Raw genomic sequence first — 20,332 nt, 5'->3', positions numbered from 1 at the left:
TAATGGATTTTCCTATTTTTTTCCATTATGTTACAAGCAGTTGCTGTCTTTATTCTCTTTAATTACCCCAGATTTGACCAGCGTGCACCCTTTCAGGCCGCCTCCTGTGTCCTTCTGGCACGGCCCTTGCGTTGTTTGAGCACTCCTTGCACTGTGATGTCAGGCCGCCTCCTGTGTCCTTCTGGCACGGCCCTTGCATTGTCTGAGTGCTCCTTGCACTGTGATGTCAGGTCGCCTCCTGTGTCCTGGCACGGCCCTTGCGTTGTTTGAGCACTCCTTGCACTGTGATGTCAGGCCGCCTCCTGTGTCCTTCTGACATGCCCTTGCGTTGTTTGAGTGCTCCTTGCACTGTGATGTCAGGCCGCCTCCTGTGTCCTTCTGGCACGGCCCTTGCATTGTTTGAGTGCTCCTTGCACTGTGATGCAGTAAGGCATTCCAGGCTCTCCTTTCTGTTGTCGCTGTTATTTGTTGTTTGGGGGACTTCTAAATTGTTTTGTTTTTATTCTTCCAGGCTCACCTTGAATTTTCCTGTCCCAGACTTGTCAGCCATTTCTCCAGAGAATTCCCTTTTAGTGGAGAATGTTCTTTAGAAACCAAGGTTACGGTGCTGGGTGTGTTCACTGCTACTAGGGTGTCATTGCTGCTAGGCTCTTTTAGTAGACAGTAATAAAAAAACATATTTAAAAAGAATCATAATTTACATTTCAAATTTAACAACTTTTTTCTTAATTTCTTTTATATTTATTTATATTTTCCCTTAAGATACTGTTTCTTAACAGTGTTCTGATAACATTGTTATTGGTTTCTAATAACATAATTTGCTTTATCATATTATAAATGATGTGTTAGTTGCATTATTGATATTATCAGGAGAAGCTTTATAGAGACTGAGAATGTATTCTAGCTGTGTGATGTGAACCTTCTGGTTTCAGGAAGAGTACTGGTATGGGTAGAAGAGAATAGCTTTTGGTACAATTTGGATTATTTAGGGATTGACTCTGTGTTGATTTGATTTGGTGGTAAATGAATGACAAGACCATATTAAAGAGGAAGTAATTGGCACCAGCAAGAGAGTGTTACTTATTTTTTCTTTGTAAACCTAGATTATAGTTTGATTTACAGTGTACCTAATGTACTTTTTCTTTGCCCTGTTTTGGGGAACTACTTTAAGACATAGAAGCAGTAAAATGAATTAAGGAACATAACCGAAGAACTGGGTAGGGAGGTTTTCATGCTGCTTCTGTGTAATCTTTGGCCTGTAGGTGCCCTTTATTGTGTGGGTCAGTGGGCATTCTATGGGTGGCCCCTTATATGGACAGGTAGCCATTTTCTAACTCTCTTTGTACCTTTGCAAATGACCGCTTAAATCAGAGTGCTTCTCAACCTTGTCAGACTCAACACTTCCTTTCTATAGTAGATAAGTGTTTTCCTACTTATGTATGTTTGTGTGTGTATGTATGTGTGTGTACCTCCTCTATTAGTGTTCATAGACTAGAATTGAATTCTAGGCTCAAATAGTTAAAAAGAGATTTCCCACCCACATAACTGTGTGGCAAGACTTTGAAAAGTCATGTAGGGCAGCTCTTGGGCAAGATCAGTCCTCCCGTTAGAGGGTGTCTGGCTTTCCTGCTTTCTTCCTGTTGGTTCTCTTCCATCCTTGTGACAAGCGAAACACCCTCATTCGGCCCCATAGTGCCCCGGGGGCCGTTTTGCTTGTGGAGAAAGTCTTATTTTGAATGGTCTGGACGTTCTTTTGTCCCTGCCACCACCCCCAGATGCTAGTTACTCACTCATCCTTAATTGGTAACTGTTGGTCAGGCTGTCACCGTCAGTCTGGTTAGGTTTGGGACTGGTGTCCTGAACACCACAGATGGAGTAAAGGGAAAGAACAGACTGTGAAGATAGCAGCATGGCAGAGGGCCTTGACAGCCTGGTAGAGAGGCATTCAAGGTTGAGGAGGGTATAGGACCTGGGTGCCTTGGTGAGCGTGGATTGCAGCTCAGTGACTTGTGAACTCCTGGAACAGACAGGGGAAGAAACTGACTGTTGTTCTTCCCTGGGCTTTCCCACTTCTTAGTGGAAAGGAAATAATAATGAGCGGGGGGAAATATAGCTTGCTGGTCATCAAATAAATGCAAATTAAAATAAGCCAGAAAATTAAAATAACCCAGTATCTTGATCTTATCGAGTTAGACAAGATTTTAAAAATTTATTCTATTGATGATGATTAAGGAATAGGCAATATGTTTTAACAGTCAAAAATGTCTGTCTATACTATTTGGAAACTGTACACCAATCATTCCAGCTGCTTTCCATTTCAGGACATGCCACAGATGTGCATGTCATGTGCACATGACCGTGCATGTGGTTCCCTCCAGCTGGAGAACCTGCCCTGTCCCCTTGCTACCTGGGCACATCTTTTTGAGTTTTCTGCTCAGCTACTACATTTTATGAATGCTTTCATGACTTTTATAAATGTTTTTTCCATCATCCCATTATAAGTTTTAAGTATATTTTCCCCATATATTCTCAGTGTGGACATTTTGAAAAACAGAAAAATAAAAAGAACAAAATTAAAAAAGAGTTTTCTAACTTTTATCTTCGCTGTCATTTTTGGTTATCCCAGCCCTTCTTCCTCTTCTCTTATCACAGGCTTGGAAGCCTTGACCGAGTCTTAACAACTCTCTTGTTGTGCCTCTTGGTGTATATCTGAGCCAAGCATGTTGACTTCTAAGTATATGTAAAGGAATACTTATGCACGGGCACAAAGAAGCATGTACTAAATGTTCATTTAGCCTTTTATATAATAGCAAAAACTGGAAACAGTAAATGTCCCTCAGTAGGAGAATGATTATATCAGTCATGGCAGTTCATATTATGTATTATCCAGCAGCAGTTTAAAGAAGATAAAGGAAGTCTGTATAACCCAACTTGGAAAGTCCTCTGAGACGCTTAGTTAAATGAAATTTTAGTTACCTTGGGGCAGGGACTTCTCTGACGGTCCAGTGGTTGAGACTCCATGCTTCCACTGCAGGGAGCATCGGTTTGATGCCTGGTCAGGAAGTCCTGCATGCTGCGTGGTGTGGCAAAAAAATAAATAAAGTCACTGGAGAGGGGATGATCATATAAGAAAATAAATAACTGTTGGGGAAGGAAGTTGGACTGGGGGGAAGCCCCTGGAAATTTTCTTTTATCTAACTCTCTTTTTTTTTTTTAATTTTAGTTTTTTACAACCCCAGAGTCTGGGGAGAAATGTGAAGAGATCAAGTAGTTGTAAAAGTCAGTATTTAATGACTTTAGTCATAAAATATTTAGTGCTTAATGGCATAGCCATGATCCCCCATGGAATTCTAAGGGGATATATTTGGGTTCAGAAAGATTAAAGTTAGAACTGCTAAAGTTTTGTTCTGTATTGTCTTCTCCTTGAGTCCAAGGAAATGAAAGCAAAGCCATCTCTGGGGGGCAGATGGCAAGACTTCAGTTACATTCTTTGTTTTTATTTTCATTTTTGATGCAAGCTTATTTTTAGCTTTGAAACAATCTTAGCATTCAAAGAATTTTTTTTTTAATTGGAATTATGGTGAAGATAACATTATTGGGGCAAGGGATGGTTCACATGGAGATCATCAAGACCATTTACTGTTTTCCAGATGACTCAATTAATCGTTAAAGAAGTATGACTAGAAGTAATCCATGAAGAATCATCAAATGCGCTAATCTCCTTGAGAGTATTGCAACTGGGTAGATTTATGTGAACTCTTTTATTGGTGATGCTGACACACTTGTGTATTTGGAAACTGTTACATTGCTGCTTCACAAAATTTAAAACAATAATCATGCTCTCTCATAGTTTCCATGAGACATGAATTCAGACAAAGTGCAACAGGGATGACTTATCCATGGTGTCTAGCACCTCAGCGGGAAGAATCAAAGACTAGGAACAGAACGCTATTGGAAAAAAGCTTAAATAACTTTTTCTATTAGGCTTCCAGTACTCCACTCTTTTTTGACTTTTGTCCTCCGTCTGAGTGTCTGCTGATCCTCCCTGAAGGTTGAATGTCCTGAAGTTTGGTTCTTCCTTTTCTTTCTTTGTTTCTCATCTACTTCTTGTTGATCTTATCCAGTCTCAAGGATTTAAATACAGTAGGTGAGTGGGTGGGTAGGTTGGTAGGTGGATGGATGACCCATTTATCCCTAACCATTAAGATCTCCCTAATCTGCTTACTTGGCATTTCCATTGGGATGTCCAATAGGCATCTGAAACTTAAGATGTATAAAACTAAACCTGTGAGCCAGTTATCTTCTCCATCTCAGTAAAGGTCCACTTCATCTCCTTCCAGTTGCCTAACTCAAAAAACTGAGTCATCCTCGATTTCTTTTTCTCACACCCAAGTTTAGTTCATTAGTCAATTCTGTTGGCCCTACCTTCAAAATACATATATACAGAATCCTGCCACTTCTCAGCCATCTGTCTCTCTACCACCTTGGTCCAAGCCACCATCACCTCTCACCTCAGTTCCTCTGCTCCCCCTTGCACTCTTACCCCTGTAAGTTTATTTTTAGCACAGCATACAAAATGATTCTGTTTTAAAAACCTGGTCAGATGATGTCACTTGAAGGCCTTTCAAGCTGAAGCCTTAGAGTGGCCCGCGGCCTGGCTCCTCTGGCACTTCACCTCCACTCCTCTCTCTTGCCCACTTGCTTCACCCCTCGCCATAGCACCCTTGCTGCTCCTCTAGCAGCAGACTTGCTGTTCCCTCTGCCTCATCACCATATACACATGTGCAGTCTTAGACAGTGAATCGAGAGGAGAGAGATCCATCCTCCTGGTTTTTCCCTTCCCAGTGGTTTATATAGTAATTGCCTTTTATTGGTGAAGAAATGCCATAGTATTGAAGATGGGAGAGTAACAGTTTCAAAATCAGCTATAAAGTGTTTGTACTTAACCAGAAGGTCTATACATTTATATCTGTGCCAAATGAAATATTCTCCCCATCAGTCTACCTGCCATAACGCTCATTTAGAGCTCTTCCATACTAAGCAGCCCTGTCCTTTAGATGAAGTGGCAGTTATTCCTTTCATTTGGCTTGGTTTTTCTTTTTCTTTACTCTGTTTCGGGGTTGAGGAGTGACTTGAGGGCATAAGCAGGCAGACTAGGATGCTATCTAGACAGTCTCTTGTATCACTCAAGAGCTAAAGGGCTCTGTGGCAGGTTCCAGAACAGATAGAGTTTTGGTTTCAAAGTAGTCATAAAATCACTGAAAAGGGCTGAGCTTTTGAAGTGGTTTTTTAGAATGGAGAGTAAGGCAGTTAAAGAAGGGAAGAGTATTATTTTCAACCAAGAGTTCCTCCATGACATACTTTCACTGAGATTTACGAGAGCTGAAAGAAAGATGATCAACTATTTATGGCTGTATGACCAGCAAAGTTCTGGGTGCGAAACTGAATGAGGACCTCGCAGAGAAGGTCTTTAGGTAGCAAATGTGCCTGTCTGTGTAGGGACTATGATGTTAGGTGGAATTTATTTTTATAGGGTTGTAGAATCACATTGTTGAAAAGAACATCAAGAGGTTATCTGATTTAAATACGCGCTTCTGGTGAAACAGGGCTAGACCTTTACACCTTTCAAGCCTTCATTTTTTTTTTTAATGTGTTTTTGAAAGATACTAACTCTTATAACTTTATCTAAAAGATACTGACTCTTGTACTTTATCTAAATTTACCTTTAATGCCATCCAACAATGAATTAACTACCATACACCTATTAGAATGGCTAAAATTTTAAAATGCATGCCATTTCAACAGTAGACTGAGAGTAAGAATTGCAGTTATGGTTTCTTGCTGCTTTCAAATAAACTGTTCATCTCTGTTGAGTCAATTAACTATATGTAGTTTTAAATGTTTCAGGAAGAGCAAGATCCCCTTTATAGTGATACTTGGAAACATGAAGGTTTTTTTTGTCATTTCAAACTGAAATTGCCAGTTCTGCCTTTAAAACCTAGATTACTGTTAAGAAAATTGAGGTGTCAGGCAAAGGATCACTTAAAATTGCTAGACCAGCTTTTCTTAACCCTCTCCTTTTTAAAGCTGGTCCTTCACACTGTTTTTTCCCCCCCAAGATTCTCAGGTAGTTTAGAGGGCAGATTTATGTAAAATACCTCAGTTATTGCAAAACAAAAAATAACTCAAGATCCCATTTATCTTGCCTGCCCTCCAAAAGGTGTCCTAATTTATTCTCTCATTGGCAGAGATGGGGAGGGCATTAGTATGGTGGGTGTACGGACTGTGGAGTCAAAGACACTTACGTCCAAATTCTGGTGCTGCTGCTTAACTGCATGGCATTGGCAGATTATTTATCATCTCTAAGTATCAGATTTCTTTTCTGGAACATAGGAAGCATGATAATACCTGCTTCATAGGTAGACATTTAAGTAAGAACTCAAATACTAGGTCTTACTATCACTGGAAAAGATGAGTGATTTGACCTGAATCAGACAGAAGAGCTGGAGAAGGAAATGGCAAACCACTCCACTACTCTTGCCTAGAAAATTCCATGGATGGAGAAGCCTGGTAGGCTACAGTCCGTGGGGTTGGCTACAGTCCGTGGGGTTGCAAAGAGTCGGACAAGACTGAGCAACTAACACACACACACACACACACACAATTCCATGGATGGAGAAGCCTGGTAGGCTACAGTCGGACAAGACTGAGCAACACACACACACACACACACACACACACAAAATTCCATGGATGGAGAAGCCTGGTAGGCTACAGTCGGACAAGACTGAGCAACACACACACACACACACACACACACACACACACACAAAATTCCATGGATGGAGAAGCCTGGTAGGCTACAGTCCGTGGGGTTGCAAAGAGTTGGACAAGACTGAGCAACTAACACACACACACACACACACACACACACAATTCCATGGATGGAGAAGCCTGGTAGGCTACAGTCCGTGGGGTTGCAAAGAGTTGGACAAGACTGAGCAACTAACACACACACACACACACACACACACAAGAGCATAACCTGACCATTCAGAAGTGTTGGATTCCAAAGCCTGTGCGACTTCCAGCCACATTAAAGCCCTCACCTCTTCCCCTCCCTCTCCCGCTGCTCTCATTGGGAGGATGCTAGTGAGGTAGTTGAACTATATGAGCATTTTAGGTTGCTTTAAGTATATATTTAGGAAAGAAACTTGATTTATATTTTTGGCATTGGGTTTGTTGTTGCTTTTTTAAAAAATGCTCACCTGATTGAAAATATGCTGCCACCACCACCACCTTATGGAGTTTTCTGTGTTTCTTGAGGTGTCATATCAAAACAGAAAGGGGGATGTTTTATTTTTCAGTTTTACTTATTACTTTTACATTTTATTTATTTATTTGTGGCTATGCTGGGTATTCATTGCTGCACATGAACTTTCATTGAGGTCTCAGGCTTCTTCTTATGGGGTTCTTCTTGTAGAGCTTGGGCTCAAAGGTTGTGGCTTATGGGCTTAGTGGCCCCAAGGCATATGGCCCTTCCCAGACTAGGGATCAAGCGTGTGTCCCCTGCATTAGGCAGATTCTTATCCTCTGGACCACCAGGGAAGCCCCTCCACTATATTATTACAACATATTGCCACAGAAAGAATTTTATTGTAAGCATCCATATTCCAATCCCAAAGAAAGGCAGTGCCAAAGAATACTCAACATACCGCACAACTGCACTCATCTCACACGCTAGTAGAGTAATTCTCAAAATTCTCCAAGCCAGGCTTCAGCAATACGTGAACTTCCGTGATGTTCAAGCTGGTTTTAGAAAAGGCAGAGGAACCAGAGATCAAATTGCCAACATCCTCTGGATCATCAAAAAAGCAAGAGAGTTCCAGAAAAACATCTATTTCTGCTTTATTGACTATGCCAAAGATCTGTCTAGTCAAGGCTATGGTTTTTCCAGTAGTCATGTATAGATGTGAGAGTTGGACTATAAAGAAAGCTGAGCGCTGAAGAATTGATGCTTTTGAACTGCGGTGTTGCAGAAGATTCTTGGGAGTCCCTGGACTGCATGGAGATCCAACCAGTCCATCCTAAAGATCAGTTCTGAGTGTTCATTGGAAGGACTGATGTTGAAGCTGAAACTCCAATACTTTGGCCACCTGATGCGAAGAATTGACTCATTTGAAAAGACCCTGATGCTGGGAAAGATTGAAGGTGGGAGGAAAAGGGGATGACAGAGGATGAGATGGTTGGATGGCATCACCAACTCAATGGACATGAGTTTGAGTAAACTCTGGGAGTTGGTGATGGACAGGGAGGCCTGGCGTACTGCGGTCCATGGGGTTGCAAAGAGTTGGACACGACTGAGTGACTGAACTGAACTGGTATACTCACTACAAGAAGCTACTTGGATACAATCTCAAAAATGACAGAATGATCTCTGTTCGTTTCCAAGGCAAACCATTCAGTATCTCAAGTCATCCAAGTCTATGCCCCAACCACTAATGCTGAAGAAGCTGAACGGTTCTATGAAGACCTATAAGAACTTATAGAACTAACATCCAAAAAAGATGTCCTCTTCATTATAGGGGACTGGGATGCAATAGTAGGAAGTCAAGAAACACCTGGAATAACAGGCAAATTTGGCTTTGGAGTACAAAACGAAGCAGGTCAAAGATTTTGCCAAGAGAACGCACTGGTCATAGCAAGCACCCTCTTCCAACAACACAAGAGAAGACTCTACACATGGACATCACCAGATGGTCAATACTAAAATCAGATTGATTATATTCTTTGCAGCCAAAGATGGAGAAGCTCTATACAGTCAGCAAAAACATGACCGGGAGCTGACTGTGACTCAGATCATGAATTCCTTATTGCCAAATTCAGACTTACATTGAAGAAAGTAGGGAAAAACACTAGACCATTCAGGTATGACCTAAATCAAATCCCTTACAATTATACAGTGGAAGTGACAAGTAGATTCAAGGGATTATATCTGATAGACAGAGTGCTTGAAGAACTATGGACGGAGGTTTGTGACATTGTACAGGAGACAGTGATCAAGACCATCCCCAAGAAAAAGAAATGCAGAAAGGCAAAATGGTTTTCTGAGGAGGCCTTATAAATGGCTATGAAAAGACGAGAAGCTAAAGGCAAGGGAGAAAAGGAAACATACACCCATTTGAATGCAGAGTTACAAAGATTAGCAAGGAGAGAAAGCAAGCCTTCCTCAATGCAAAGAAACAGAGGAAAACAACAGAATCGGAAAGACTAGAGATCTCTTCAAGAAAAGCAGAGCTACCAAGGGAACATTCCATGCAAACATGAGCACAGTAAAGGACGGAAATGGTATGGACCTGACAGAAGCAGAAGATATTAAGAAGAGGTGGCAAGAATACACAGAAGGACTTATACAAAAAAGATCTTCATGACCCAGATAGCCACGATGGTGTGATCACTCACCTAGAGCCAGACATACTGGAATGTGAAGTCAAATGGGCCTTAGGAAGCATCACTATGAACAAAGCTAGCGGAGGTGATGGAATTGCAGCTGAGCTATTTCAACTCCTAAAAGATGATGCTGTGAAAGTGCTGCACTCAATATGCCAGCAAATCTGGATAACTCAGCAGTGACCACAGGCCTGGAAAAGGTCAGTTTTCATTCCAGTCCCAAAGAAGGGCCATGCCGAAGAATGCTGAAACTACTGCACAATTGCACTCATCTCACACGCTAGCAAAGTAATGCTCAAAATTCTCCAAGCCAGACTTCAATAGTACATGAACCATGAACTTTCAGATGTTCAAGCTGGATTTAGAAAAGGCAGAGGAACCAGAGGTCAAACTGCCAACATCGGCTGGATCATCGAAAAAGCAAGAGAGTTTCAGAAAAACATCTACTTTTGCTTTATTGAGTAAGCTAAAGCCTTTGACTGTGTGGATCACAACAAACTGTGGAACGTTCTTAAAGAGATGGGAATACCAGACCACCTGACCTGTCTCCTGAGAAATCTGTATGCAGGTCAAGAAGCAATAGTTAGAACTGGACATGGAACAACAGACTGGTTCCAAATCGGGAAAGGAGTACATCAAGGCTGTATATTGTCACCCTGCTTATTTAACTATATGCAGAGTACATCATGAGAAATGCCAGGCTGAGTGAAGCACAAGCTGGAATCAAGATTGCCAAGAGAAATATCAATAACCTCAGATACGCAGATGACACCACCCTTATGGCAGAAAGTGAAGAGGAACTAAAGAACCTCTTGATGAAAGTGAAAGAGGAGAATGAAGAAGTTGACTTAAAGCTCAACATTCAGAAAACTAAGATCATGGCATCTGGTCCCTTCACTTCATGGGAAATAAATGGGGAAACAGTGGAAACAGTGACAGTCTTTATTTTTGGGGACTCCAAAATCACTGTTGGTGACTGCAGCCATGAAATTAAAAGACGCTTGCTCCTTGGAAGAAAATCTGTGACAACCCTAGACAGCATATTAAAAAGCAGAGACATTACTTTTAACAAAGTGCCAACAAAAACCATAGTCAAAGCTATGGTTTTTCCAGTAGTCATGTGTGGATATGAGAGTTGGACCGTAACGAAAGCGGAGCGCCAAAGAATTGATGTTTTTGAACTGTGGTGTTGGGAAAATTCTTGAGAGTCCCTTGGACTGCATGGAGATCCATCCAGTCAATCTTAAAGGAAATCAGTCCTGAATAGTCATTGGAAGGACTGATGCTGAAGCTGAAACTCCAATACTTTGGCCACATGATGAGAAGAACCGACTCATTGGAAAAGACCTGATGCTGGAAAAGATTGAAGGTGGGAAGAGAAGGGGATGACAGAGGATGGGGTGGTTGGATGGCATCACCAATGGGATGAGTTTGAGTAGGCTTCCAGAGTTGTTGATGGACAGGGAAGCCTCGTGTGCTGCAGTCCATGGGGTTGCAAAGAGTCGGACACGATGGAGCAGCTGAACTGACTGACTGACTGACCAGTAGCACCGTACTTGCTTTGTCACATAACTTATCTCTGTTATTGAAACCCTAACAAATAACCAGTACAAAACAACAAAAAGTCTTTTATATTTCCATCACCTAAAGATAGCCTTTGTTAACATTTTAATAATTTTCATACATGATTATGCATCTATAAATATGTGTTTATCTTTTAAAAAATAATATTGAAGTTTACCCATTTCATTAGCTCATTATATTGTGGACATTTTTTTGTGGTAATATATATACATGTGAGTAATTACTGAAAGACAGTATATAATACATGTGAGCATTTAGTTTGATTCTAATTTTTCATTATTCTGGACTTTATTCCAGTACTTCCAATAAAATGTTGAAGAGGGATGGTGGGAGGGAGCCTTCTTGCCTTGTTGCTGATCTTAGTGGGAAGACGTTTAGTTTCTCACCGTTCATTTTGATATTAAGTGTAGATTTTTTAAGATGCCTTTATCAAGTTTTGTCAAGTTTATTTACTGAGAGATTTTTTAATCATAAATAGGTGAACTTTTCCATGTGGTTTTTCTGCGTCTGTTGGTAAGTTTATGTGATTTTTCTTCCTTTAGCCCGTTGATGTGGTGGATTACATTAATTGATTTTTGTATGGAACAAGCCCTGCATACATGGGGTAAATCCCACTTGTTTGTGGTATGTACTTTTTAAAAAAAATACATTGTTAGATATCACTTTCTAATATTTAGAGGATTTTTATTACACCTGTGTTCATGAGAGATATTGCCTATAAGTTTTCTTTTCTTGTAATGTCTTTGGTTTTGTTACTAGGGTAGTGATGGCTTCATAGAATGCGTTTGGAAGTATTTTCTCTGCTTCTATCCTCTGGAAGAGAATTGATACAATTTCCTTCTTAAATGTTTGGTAGAATTCATCAGTGTATCCATCTAGGCCTGATGCTTTCTGTGTTGAAAGGTTATTAATTATTCAGTTTCTCTTATAGGCCTAGGTAGGTTGTCTGTTGTGTGAGTTTTTGCAGATTGTGTCTTTCAACGAATTGGTCTATTTCATGTAGGTTATTGAATTGTGGATATAGTATTTCTTGATTTATTCCTTTATTATCCTTTTGATGTCCATGGGATTTGTAGTGATGTCCTCAATTTAATTTTTGATATTAGTAATTTGTCTTCTTTTTCTTTGGTTACCCCTGTTAGAAACTTGTTGATTGTATTGCTCTTTCCAAAGAATGAGCTTTTAGTTTTGTTGTTTTTTTCTCCATTGATCTTCTGTTTTAAAATTCATTGATTTTAAATGTTTTAAAATCTTCTGTTTTAAAATTCTGCTCTGATTTTGTTGCTTATTTTCTTTTGCTTTCTTTGGATTTTATTTGCTCTTCATTTTCTAGTTCCTAAAGTGAAAGCTTCCCTGGTGGCTCAGAGGGTAAAGCTTCTGCCCACAGTGTGAGAGACCCGGGTTCGATCCCTGGGTTGGGAAGATCCCCAGGAGAAGGAAATGGCAACCCACTCCAGTATCCTTGCCTGGAGAATCCCATGGATGGAGGAGCCTGGTAGGCTCTAGTCCATGGGTTGGCAAAGAGTTGGACACGACTGAGCAACTTCACTTTCTAGTTCCTAAAGTGAAAGCTTAGATTATTGGTTTTAGATCTAATACACACATTCAGTGCTATAAAGTACCCTTTATACACTACCCGTTGCATCCCACAAGTTTTTATAAGTTGTATGTTTATGTTCGTTTAATTCAGAGTTTTAAAAAATTTCCTTGTGATTTCTTCTTTGTCCGGTGTGTTACTTAGAATTGTATTGTTTAATCTCCAAGTATTTTTGATTTTCCGACAGTCTTTCCTGTTACTGATTTCTCATATAATCCTATTGTGATCTGAAAGCATACATTGTATAATTTACATACTTTTAAATTTGTTAAGATGTCAATTATGGCCCATAGTGTTGTCTATCTTGGTAATGTACTGTGTTAAATTTAGAAGAATGTATTCTGCAATTATTGGATTAAGTGGTCTGTAAGTATCAATTATATCTGGTTGCCCCTCTGCCTGCTGATCTGTCCATTTCTGGAAGAGGAGTATTGAAGTCTCCCAACAGTAATAGTGGATTCATCTACTTCTTGCAGTACTGTCAGTTTCTGCCTTGCATATGTTGATGCTTTATTGTTAGATGCATGTACTTTAAGGATCATTCTGCCTTCTTCTTGAAGAGTTGACCCTTTTATCATTACGTAAATAATTTCCCTTGCTCTGAAGTTTGCTGTCTCTGAAATTAGTATAGCTACTTATATTTTCTTTTGATTTATGTTAGCATAGTATATGGTCTTTCTTCATCTGTTTACTTTTATTTATTTATTTATTTTTAAAAAATTTTTTTCCATTTATTTTTGTTAGTTGGAGGCTGATTACTTTACAATATGGTAGTGGTTTTTGTCATACATTGACATGAATCAGCCATGGATTTACATGTGTTCCCCATCCCGATCCCCCCTCCCACCTCCCTCTCCACCCGATCCCTCTGGGTCTTCCCAGTGCACCAGACCCGAGCACTTGTCTCGTGCATCCAACCTGGGCTGGTGATCTGTTTCACCCTAGATAATATACATGTTTTGATGCTGTTCTCTCGAAACATCCCACCCTTGCCTTCTCCCACAGAGTCCAAAAGTCTGTTCTATACATCTGTGTCTCTTTTTCTGTTTTGCATATAGGGTTATCATTACCATCTTTCTAAATTCCATATATATGTGTTAGTATACTGTAATGTTCTTTATCTTTCTGGCTTACTTCACTCTGTATAATGGGCTCCAGTTTCATCCATCTCATTAGAACTGATTCAAATGAATTCTTTTTAATGGCTGAGTAATATTCCATGGTGTATATGTACCACAGCTTCCTTATCCATTTGTCTGCTGATGGGCATCTAGGTTGCTTCCATGTCCTGGCTATTATAAACAGTGCTGCTATGAACATTTGGGTGCACGTGTCTCTTTCAGATCTGGTTTCCTCGGTGTGTATGCCCAGGAGTGGGATTGCTGGGTCATATGGCAGTTCTACTTCCAGTTTTTAAAGAAATCTCCACACTGTTCTCCATAGCGGCTGTACTAGCTTGCATCCCACCAACAGTGTAAAAGGGTTCCCTTTTCTCCACACCCTCTCCAGCATTTATTGTTTGTAGACTTTGTTTTTTGTTTGTTTTTTTTTTTATTAGTTGGAGGCTAATTGCTTCACAACATTTCAGTGGGTTTTGTCATACATTGATATGAATCAGCCATAGAGTTACACGTATTCCCCATCCCGATCCCCCCTCCACCAATTTATTGCTTGTAGACTTTGGATCACAGCCATCCTGACTGCTGCTAAACCATCGTTGTGGTTTTGACTTGCATTTCTCTGATAATGAGTGATGTTGAGCATCTTTGATGTGTTTGTTAGCCATCTGTATGTCTTCTTTGGAGAAATGTCTGTTTAATTCTTTGGCCCATTTTTTGATTGAGTCATTTATTTTTCTGGAATTGAGCTGCAGGAGTTGCTTGTATATTTTTTAGATTAGTCCTTTGTCTGTTGCTTCATTTGCTATTATTTTCTCCCAATCTGAGGGCTGTCTTTTCACCTTGCTTATAGTTTCCTTTGTTGTGCAAAAGCATTTAAGTTTAATTAGGTCCCATTTGTTTATTTTTGCTTTTATTTCCAATATTCTGGGAGGTGGGTCATAGAGGATCCTGCTGTGATTCATGTCGGAGAGTGTTTTGCCTATGTTCTCCTCTAGGAGTTCTACAGTTTCTGGTCTTACATTTAGATGTTTAATCCATTTTGAGTTTATTTTTGTGTATGGTGTTAGAAAGCGTTCTAGTTTCATTCTTTTACAAGTGGTTGACCAATTTTCCCAGCACCACTTGTTAAAGAGGTTGTCTTTTTTCCATTGTATATTCTTGCCTCCTTTGTCGAAGATAAGGTGTCCATAGGTTCGTGGGTTTAAAAATATGGAACACTTCACGAATTTGCGTGTCATCCTTGCACAGGGGCCATGCTAATCTTCTCTGTATTGTTCCAATTTTAGTGTATGTGCTGCCGAAGCGAGCACCATCTGTTTACTTTTAATCTGTATATGTGTTTATATTTAAAGTGGGTTTCTTGGAGACAGCATACTGTTTTTTGGTCTGCCCTGATAGCCAGTCTTTTAATTGATATATTTAGGGCATTGATGTTTAAAGTGATTATTGATATACTTGAATTAACAGCTGGTATGTTTGAGACTGTTTTCTATTTGTTGCCCGTATTCTCTTGTTTATATCTTTGTTGTCCACTCTTTTTCTGCCTTTTCTGGTTCCAGTTGAGCTCTTAATAATGAATTATTCCATTTTCTCTTCTTTCCTAACATAACAGTTCTGCTTCTTTTTTAGTGATTGCCCTAGAGCTTGCAATACACCACTAATCCCAGTCCACTTTCTCTTCTTTCTTTGTTTAATTTGGCTCGCTGGTCTCTGTTGGGGTGCGCGGACTTCTCTTGCTGCAGGCCGTGGCCTGTAGCGCTCATGCGCTTGGGAGCTGCAGCACACGGGCTCTCCAGTGGTGGCGCGTGGGCCTAGTTGCTCTGCAACACGTGGGATCTTAGTTCCCTGACCAGGGATCAGACCCCGTGTCCCCTGCATTAGAAGGCGGATTCTTAACCACTGGACCACCAGGGAAGTCCCCCAAGTCCACTTTGAAATAACACTGTACCACGGTTCATGTTGGGCACGCGCCTTGTAAGAGGCCTCCTTCCCCGTCCTGTCATTGCTGTCACCCATCTCTCTCATCCTTTTGCATGTGCATCCGTAGGTGAGTACAGTATTGCTTTTACTATTTTTAACAATCCGTTAGCTCAACTGAGTAAGAAAAATAAAGATTTTATTTTGCTTGTTCTGTCTCTAATATTCTTCCTTTCTTTATGTGGGTCAGAGTTTCTGATCTCTGTCATTTTCCTTCTTGCCAGAGAACTCCTTTTAACATTTCTTTCAAGGCAGGCCTATTGGCAACAAATTCAACTTTGGTTTGTTTGAGAAACCCTTTATTTCACCTTCACTTTAAAGAATATCATATCTAGGTTGATGGTATTTTTCCCTTTCAACATGTTAAATATTCCACTCCTCTCTCGTCGTTTGCATGGTTTCTGAGAAGTTGAAATAATTCTTAATTTTATTCCTCTATAGGTAAGCTGTTTCCCATTCTCCTTTGGCTTCTTTTGAGGCCTTTTCTCCTTTGATTTTCTACAGTTTGTATATAATATGTCCAGCTAGGTATAGCTTTTTGTATACTTGTTTCAGTTTTCTAGTTCTCTGGTTTTGTGTCTGACATTAATTTCGGGAAATTCTCAGTCCTTATTGCTTCAAATATTGCTTTTTTTCCTTTATCTTTCTTCTTCTGGTATTCCCATTTTAAGTGTTACATGCTTTATAGTTGTCCCACAGTTCTTGGATATTCTTTCTGTTCTGGGTGCTTTTTTCCCCAGTATTTTTTCTCTTTGCATTTCAGTTTTGAAAGTTTCTATTGAGGTATCCTCAAGTTCAAGGTTTCTTTTTTCGGCCATGTCTAGGCTGCTAATGAGCCCATCAGTGATATTCTTCCTTTCTATTGACAGTGTGTTTGATCTAGAGCATTACTTTTTTATTCATTCTTAGAATTTCTGCCTCTCTGCTTGTGTTACCCATTGTTTCTTACTTTTTCCATTAGAATCTTTGGCATATTAATCATGGTTGTTTTTTCATGGCCTGATAATTTAGCATCCTTGCCATATCTGAGTCTGCTTCTAATGCTTTTATGTGTCTTCAAAATGTTTTTACCTTTTAGTAAGATTAATTTTTTGTTGAAAGCTGAGCATGATGACTAGATCCTGGGAACTGTAGTAATGGGCCTTTAGTAGCACATGTGAGATGTGCATTCTGCAGCCCTGTGATCAGGCCTCAGTCTTTCAGGGAGCCTGTGTGCCTGGGCTGTGAGCTTCACAAGTGCTTCTCAGTAGTTCCAGCTCCTTGCCCCCCGGCCAGCTCCTTGCCCCCCGGCTTCCTCTTAAGATGAGACAGGATGGATGAAGGAACTGGAATTGAGTATTTCACTTCTCCCAGGTTGGATAGACTCTGATAAAACCCCAATAGGTTACATAAAATAGTTTCTTCAGAAGGCAGTCTTTGTTAAGAAGAACAGAATGTTATGGAGTATTTTTGTTGTTGTTGTTATGGAGTATTTAAAATTGGCTATTTTTCTTCTCTCCAGAAGCAGGAGGGAATTTTTTTCCAGTATTCACTATGAAAACTGGGTAGAGCTCCTGGAGTTAAAACCACAAATATGTGGTTGCCCCCCACCTCCTCCCTGCCCCCGCCCGCCCACCGCCACCACCCCAGAAGATTTTAGGCTTGTCCTTGAACCTTCAATGGCTCATCAGTTACAGTTCAGGTTTCTTCCACCCGACCCTCACTCCCTTCCCTTGGTGGTTTCTGCTTTGGTAAGTTGAGATTCTCTGATCTGTCTCGCTAATCTGAGGGCAGTGACTTGCCCTGTGGCCTCACTTTTCTAATAAACCTAAGAAGCGTTTGTTCAGCTTTTTATTTGTTGTTGTGACAGCATGGGACCTTCTAGGCTCCTTATATATGCTGGACCAGAAACTAGAAGTCTCCTTTACTTTTAAACAACATATTTGAACAGATACTTATTTTTCCAACCAAACAAAACAGTCTACTCAACACACACATACCCCAGTCTAAAATGTATATCCACTTACTGCCCAATTCTCATTTGTTTCAATTTGTAACTTTATGTATAGATTATCATTATTGATAAGATACTGCTCTTGAAAATACAAAAAGTTATCATTTGTTATATTGATAACAGTCATATCAACAATATTTCCATTTAAGACCAGTAATTTTTATTGCTTTCATTAATCACAGCAATATTTTCCCTTTCTCTCCCCACTGCACGCACCGTAAATGTATTATTTCGTGTGTCCTTTTTTCTCATGCGTTATTGGTTGACTGATTACTTATTGGCCAGTGACAATGCTCCAGAGCATGCTTTGAGACCAGGTTTCTTGTCTACCTTTGCCCTTGCAAAGACCAAGAGAGCAAACTTGGACTTTCAAAAAATGAAAGTATCATTTGTTACTATAACACCTACCAAATATTTCAGTTCAATCTTTTACCTTTGGTGGTGAATTATAATGAAGACTGTAGGCAACCAATGGGTAATTATTTAGAAGAAAAGTACAAGAGTGATTACATGTTTGAAAAAAATTTTTTTCTTCACACATGAATGGTTAAGAAATTATTAGACTCCTTGAATAATCCTTTTCCTCAAGACTCTCGACTTAGGTGTTGGGTATTACAGAGGAAAAGTCTAGTATCACAAAAATATTCCCCCCATGTCAACACTTGAAAACTTTTCTCCTTTTTGCTGGAACTCAGAAATATCTCCTATTTGGTGAACCCTTTTGGTAAGAAGTGGGTTTATTTATAATTTATATTAAACACTAGCAGCTTTTTTAAAGAATCACTTTTTAATCAAATCACTTTTTAATCAAGGAATTGATATTTTATTTATTATTTATTTTTTTAGGCTTACTAGGAGAGCCTGATGTAAAGGTTAGCTCTCTTACTGCTAATAACTACTCCTAAATTATCCTTCAACCACTGTTTTTAAAAGTTGGAATTAAAAAAATATATCTTTTTACTCAATTTATATGTCTACATTGTCACACATAATTGAATTCTACTCATTGATGAATAGTTAATTCAGTGGTTTGATGTAGAGATGAGAATCTGCCAAGTTAGAGAACACAGCACTGTATTTGAGCAGGTCTGTGTTGGAACCTTAATGGAGAGTGAATTACTGGGATAAGAGCCAGTTGCCTTCTGCTAAATGAATTAATTCCAGATGACTCTTCCAAAACAGTTGTATTTGCTTTCCCATCCAGCTCCACATTCCAGGAAAGGATTTTTAGCCATTAGGAAGTATGTACCGTTGACTCCAATACAATTCATAGCGGCTTCAGCAAATACTAAATGCAATCATTGCCTCTCGAGACTCCGCAGTCTTTAAACTAACAGCCACGGGACCTGGACAGGTCTGACTTATCTGACTAAAGTGCCATTTAACAGCTTCCTCTTAATTCAGTGAACTTGACAAATGCACACTGCCTAATGCAAAGGAAGTAAATTTAAAGATTCTGCATTACTACATAGGAAGTAAATTTAAAGATTTGAACTCATCTCTGAGAGACCGCATGTGGCTCAGTATTAAAGCTAAATTTCCAGGTTAAATCACAATGCTGCTGCTGCTAAGTCTCTTCAGTCATGTCCGACCCTGTGCAACCCCATAGATAGCAGCCCACCAGGCTCCTCTGTCCCTGGGACTCTCCAGGCAAGAACACTGGAGTGGGTTGCCATTTCTGTCTCCAATGCATGAAAGTGAAAAGTGAAAGTGGAGTCGCTGAGTCGTGTCCGACTCTTCCAGAGCCCCTGGACTATAGCCTACCAGGCTCCTGCATCCATGGGACTCTCCAGGCAAGAGTGCTGGAGTGGGTTGCCATTTCCTTCTCCATAAATCACAATAAATGTAACTTAATAGACACCTTAATAGACACATACTTCAATTAAAAAGAAAATAAAACTTGCCATATGTTGTTTTCAAACATAGTGATACTGAATGACTAAGAATGAAGGGCTGGAGAAAGGTATATTAGGCAAATACTAACCAAAAGAAAACTGGGATAGTAATTGTAATATCAGACAAAATAAAATTTAGGTGAAAAACATTAAAGGGACAAGAGGAACCTTTAATTATAAAAGGAACAATTTATCAAGACAAGATAGCAATCATGAACTTGTGTGCACCTGGCAAACTCTTCATCTGCATAAAGCAGAATTGACAGTTATGAGGAAAAGCTGACAAATCTATAGCCATATTGAAGACTTTAAAACATCTTTAGTAACTGATAGAAAAAGCAACCAAAAAAGGATTGAGTAACACAGTTAACAAGGTTGATCAAATGCCATATATTGAGGAATAACCTTGTATCCAACAAAGATTTTGTAAGTTTTTAAGCACACGTGAAAGAATTATTTTAAAAACAAACCAACCTTATGTTAAACCATAAAAAAAAGTATTGAAAATCCCACAACATCAATAATACAGACTGTATATACTGTGATATAGTGCAGTAAAATTAGAAATCAACAACAGAACCAGCTTAACAGAAACATTTGGAAACAGGGGGAAAAAAATGTCCTAAATAATCTTTGGAAAAAAAAAAAATAATCCTTGAGTTAAAGCACAAATCACAGTTCAAAACTAGTAAGCAAATAGAGCTAAACAGTTATG

General features: G+C 39.5%; 1 protein-coding gene and 1 non-coding gene across 2 annotated transcripts in view; one reads left to right on the top strand and one right to left on the bottom strand.

Moving 5' to 3' along the window:
• The window catches only part of NUDT3 (nudix hydrolase 3), a 113,295-nt gene that overhangs the window by 71,870 nt on the left and 21,093 nt on the right, over window positions 1–20,332 (top strand). The window lies entirely within an intron of this gene.
• On the bottom strand, window positions 14,956–15,062 carry LOC122697942. Its single transcript, XR_006342263.1, has one exon. It is a non-coding gene; the product is annotated as a U6 spliceosomal RNA (small nuclear RNA).

The sequence above is a fragment of the Cervus elaphus genome, chromosome 7 (genome assembly GCF_910594005.1).
Source record: "Cervus elaphus chromosome 7, mCerEla1.1, whole genome shotgun sequence".
NCBI classification, from domain to species: Eukaryota; Metazoa; Chordata; class Mammalia; order Artiodactyla; family Cervidae; genus Cervus; species Cervus elaphus.
The sequence above is the reverse complement of the archived record's forward strand: the minus strand, read 5'-3'. Positions and strand labels throughout refer to the sequence as shown.